Source organism: Montipora capricornis, chromosome 5 (assembly GCF_036669925.1).
Source record: "Montipora capricornis isolate CH-2021 chromosome 5, ASM3666992v2, whole genome shotgun sequence".
NCBI classification, from domain to species: domain Eukaryota; kingdom Metazoa; phylum Cnidaria; class Anthozoa; order Scleractinia; family Acroporidae; genus Montipora; species Montipora capricornis.
In genome coordinates this window covers 17,949,286-17,954,616 of record NC_090887.1, presented here as the reverse complement: position 1 = coordinate 17,954,616, position 5,331 = coordinate 17,949,286, and the positions used below count along the sequence as shown (strand labels likewise).

Below are 5,331 nucleotides of genomic sequence, written 5' to 3'. Positions count from 1 at the left end.
TACGAATCTCAATAAAGAAACACGGTCCAGTACAATACTTATTGTACCATTGGTTCTAAGGGCGGATCTAGGGGAGGTGCACTGGGTGCACGTGCACCCCCCTCGGTTACTAAAAAAAAAAGTTTTAGTTAAAAAATTTTAAAATAACCCTAACCTGTGACTGTAACAAGTTAACCGAACGCGTTAAGAACTCTCTGAATTCTGTTGATTGGTACCTTCTACAGAAAGCTTTAAAGAAAAATGTCGACAAGAACATTTCTAAAGTTATTTCAACTCATCGGAAGAAACTTAAAAGCCTAACTAAGAATGCCGTACTACCCTTCTCACCGAATGAAACTGTAAACAATCTCCTCCTTAATCTAACTGATGATGAATTTGAACTTCTAAAGAATGGGCTGGGATTCTCCATCAAACCTCATCGTCTCAACAAGACAGACATTCTTGCTTCCTTCGAAAAGATCCACTACACCATGAAGAAGAAACTAATGGACGAAAACTCCGCTACGCACCTAAAAACTGAAATCGCTCACCTGGCTCAAAACTATATCTCCTCTTACCGTCCTTCAAGCAACGATCTAAAGAAACACCGTATCCTAAGAACTCTTAGGAAAAATTCCAATATTATAATTCTCAAGCGTGATAAAGGTAATGGAGTAATTATTTTAGATCGCAACATTTATTTAGATTCCTGTTTTGATATACTCAATGACAAATCTAAATTCAAAGTATTAAACAAAGATCCCACTTTATTAAGAGAAGGCAGACTTAAACGTTTCATTAGTCTACTTAAGAAAAATCATTCTATTGATAATGATTCCTATACTAAGATTTTTCCCAAGGGCTCACAACCAGCAAAATTCTATGGCCTTCCTAAATTACATAAGAAACGTGAAAATCACCATCAACCACCTCTTAGACCAGTTGTTTCTTCTATTGGAGCTTATACTGATTATAATTTAGCTAAGTATTTAAGTTCTCTAATTGCTCCACTTCTGCCTAGTAAGTATTTGGTAAAAGATTCATTCTCTTTTTTTGAAGAGCTCAGGCGTTTCGATTTCAATAACAAGTTTCTCATTTCCTTCGATGTTGAAAGTTTATTTACCAATATTCCGTTAAATGAGACTATTGATATTGCCGTTGGTCTTATTCTCGAGCATGACCCTCAATTTCCGATCAAAAAATCCTACCTTAAGAAATTGTTCTCATTCGCTACAACCGAGACTTATTTTCTTTTTAATGGCAAATTTTATGATCGCGTTGATGGGGTAGCGATGGGCTCTCTACTAGCACCCATTCTAGCTAATCTTTTTCTTGGTTTCCACGAGGAAACGTGGCTTAACAATTTCAACCATTCGAATCACCACCCTCTACTCTGTCGGCGTTATGTTGACGACACCTTCTGTGTCTTTCACAACGAACAGGACGCTATGTCATTTTTTGATTACATCAATTCACGGCACCCTAACATGAAATTCACTTTTGAGAAAGAGAATGATTGTAAACTCTCCTTTCTTGACATACTTGTTTACGACTCTTCGCGTGATTGTGTTTTTTCAGTTTTTCATAAAAAAAACTTACACTGGTCTCTTAAAGTGGTACTACGACCAAAAAAAAATTTTGGTTTTCCTTTGGATTTCAAAACTATGTTAACTAAACACTAACTCACCCAAGTTTTAAGTTCTGATTTTAAAAAGACACCTGTTTATTTTGGCTGGAATTTTCTTATTTATTGGTCCGCCATTACTAACTTTAAAATCTTGAGAGAGCTGGCCATGGGTCGAGGACAAAATGACGTCAAACACGCACTACTTTAAGAATGCAATGCGTGTGTACGCGGCCTAATCAATATGCAGCACGGGAGTTTCGGGCTTTCCGACTTTTCAACCCGTGTTTTGCATATATAATAAATTGCGTTTACACGCTGAAATTTTAAGCTAGTGAGTAAATGACGTCATTTTCTCTACATCCAACCCTCTGAGGTCCAATCGGCCAGTTTTGAACGTGAGTAATGGCGGACCATGAAATCCAAAACTTACACTCAAAATAAACAGCCTTTGGATAAAACTCAAAGCTCAAAATTTTGCCAGTTAGGTTTCAAGCGACCACGCTTTCAAAATCGGAAGAAAAAAAGGAAATGATTTTTTGATCATAGTACCACTTTAACTAATTTCTTTAGTTTTACTCCATCATGCTATAAAATTGGCCGTATTCGAACTCTTATCGACAGAATCTATAAAATCAACAACACCTCCTCCAGCCTTCAAAACGATCTTAATGAATTTTCTGAAACGTAATTCATTTCCCTCGCACATTATTGACAGAACTTTCAAGCGGCATCTTGACGGGTTAGCCGGAACACTAATGATGACAATAATACACGTTATTTTAAACTCCTTTTTGTCGGCCATTATTCCAAAATAGCGAAACTTAAACTCCGACAACTTACTAAGCGCTTTTACAAATCTGACCTAACTATCAAATTAGTTTTCACTTCATTCAGAATTAAACACATGTTTAGTGTCAAAGATCGTACTCCTGTTGCTCTAAAATCCATGGTAGTTTACCAATTTTCTTGTGCGGGTTGTAATTCCCGTTATATTGGCGAAACTAGTCGCCACTTTTCTACCGGGATAAAGGAAAACACGGAAAGCGATAAAAACTCGCATATTTTTAAGCATTTCAACACATCTCCTTTACGTAAGAACAAATACTCCCCTTCGCGCTTTAATATTCTGGATTCTGCCAGCAACTCAATTGATTTTTAACTCAAAGAAGCTTTTTATATAAATAAGATCAAACCGGAACTTAACAAACAATTGCAGCATTAAAACACTTTTCTCACGTTTTAGTTTATACCTTGATGTTTGGTGTCACGCTGTAAATAGTACCCGCTTTTGTATTACGTCATGTTGTAATAATTTTTTCATCTACCCGTAGACTTTATAACTGTTCACACTTGGGAAATCATTGAACTGATGATGTCATAAGCATGCCGAAACATGTCTTTTAAAATCTTGTCTGTTTCCTACAGAAATAAAAAACCTAAATAACCCTGGTAATGTAAACTTAGCTAAAAAACGGCAAAGCGAATGAAGCTACTAGAGGATATTAAAAGCACAAAAACTGCATTAAGTTAGATTTACAACCCTAACCCTCTTAAAAGCATGTATTATACATTGTCCAACACATAAAGATTGGGCTTCCTGTGCATTTCCGTCTAACATGTGCACCCCCTTGCCAAAATCCTAGAACTTCCCTTGGGTTCAACATGCATAACAGTGTTGATGGTGGTAGCAAGCAAGTAGGCCTATAGGAAAATCAACTCTATTGATTAAGAATTAAGAGGCATTTTTATTCCGACGAATCAGCCTCAAAATCGTTTACAAAATAAAAGTAGCTTGAAAAAAAGTAGTATTACATTCATGACATTAAAAATGTCAAAATGGATTGAACTAACAGATCAAAAAGCTCGTGCACAAGTCTCGACTCGACAAAAAAAGCGGCAGAAATTAAGGCTTCAAGAAATGCGACCTTTACTTGGAAGTATTTATTGAGGCACTTTAACGAGGGACACGCATTTACTCACAACAAATAATGATGTTCATCATCACGTAATCAAGTCATTAACGTCAAAACAGAGGTTGATTGATTGTTTAAAAACAAAGGGTTATTTTCTTGTTGTTGGCAAATTTGAATACAGAAAGACATAATTATTTGCAAACAATATCTTCACTTTCCAATAAACCTCTGGAGGACTGCAAACCATTTTGACGGAGCAGAAAAACTTGTTTCATTTTAACTCACTGCGTTCGCACACATGAAAATTATTTTCTAAACCGTTATAGGAACTTTCAAAACACAACAACCACAGTCAAATGGGTTGGTAACTCAAGGAGAGCCAATATGAGCTTTATTACTGTATTCGAGCACTATGTGTATAATCGGCCACATTGCTTTTAGTCCACAGAAATACGATACGCGAAGCTATATCCTCATTAAGCTAGTACACTTGCACAATACATATGATACGGTTAAATTATAGTGAAAGCACTGATTATAATCATACAAAACTTGGCTGTAACTAAAAGATAGCAAAAACGTTCGCGTGTCCCATCACGCGTGGAAACTTAATGATAGCAATTAAATACCTAGGGTAGATGAAACTGAAAGCCGTGCAGATATATCTTCTTGAATATACAAGTCTTTGGCGTAATCGGATTTCCATCGCCCGTGTAATTTTAATAACCTGTCTGATACAGGGCCGCTAGGTGAATTTACGGCAGCGGTTGCCCCACCAGACCTAAGACTGTGTAACCCAAAAAGTTTGGAGTTGTAACCTAGAGCCTTGAGAGCTTCCAAAAAGATATCTCGAGATTCCTTTGTTCCCTAAAACATAAGTATTATAATTTTTCTGAAATACTAACTGCCTGATTAGGAGACCGTCTGCATTATGGTCCATTCTTGCAGCAGACATATACCTAAGGACCATATTAACTGGACAAGTGGCATTGTCCGTTCTAGCAATAATAGCTTTATTATCTTCCCTGTAGACATCAGTTTTACTACTTGGTATAACAATGGACATATGGTCATCTGCGAAAGTTATATGCGAAGCTTTGATATTTGCTAACTCATTGAATCTGAAGAAACCTGCAAAACCTAAGAGAACTATGAGTGAAATGCGCAGATCTTGTAGATTAGCGTCTACCTTGCCATGTTTAGCAACTATTCTCTTGACCATATCAATAGAGAGAGTCAGGGAGCTTCCTATTCTTCCGTTGTGTGCCATTACGTTTCGCGGCTTCAACAACATTTCTACACACTCCGGTTTTCAAAGGATTATTACTACAAGTTACATCTACTACATCGTGTAGCCAAACTAATGCAGCATAAGCCATACTAACAGTGCTGGGAGAACCAGTCTTCCTGTGAAGATGAGAGAAATAGGCCGCTACAACAACAGGCTCTTGTGGCAAAACGAATTGAGCCTTAACATCATTGCACCAACGCATAAATTTTCGACACTCAAGTAAATATCTAGTCATTGTCGAAGGTTGTCTGGCCTTAAACTGATCAGTAATGAGGCGCAGCTTGAAGGGAGCTAAAGATCCATAGAGACTTGCCCAACAAGACTGAGCAGAGATGGCCTGTTGAGGAAAACAAAAGGAAAAACACATAACAGAGGGGTTTAGAGGTGGAACAATCTTACTCACTGATTCATGGCTAAAAGGAAATAAGTACTACAACCCGGGTGCTATTAGTTCTCAACACCACTACATTCATTAAATGAAGATCAAAAGGGGCAATAAATAACACAGCACTATTGGAGTG

At 37.2% G+C, this 5,331-nt stretch overlaps 1 pseudogene; it reads right to left on the bottom strand.

The window, feature by feature from the left end:
* Nucleotides 1-3,970: 3,970 nt before the first annotated feature.
* On the bottom strand, nucleotides 3,971-5,045 carry LOC138048946 (integrase/recombinase xerD homolog; annotated as a pseudogene).
* Nucleotides 5,046-5,331: the final 286 nt, after the last annotated feature.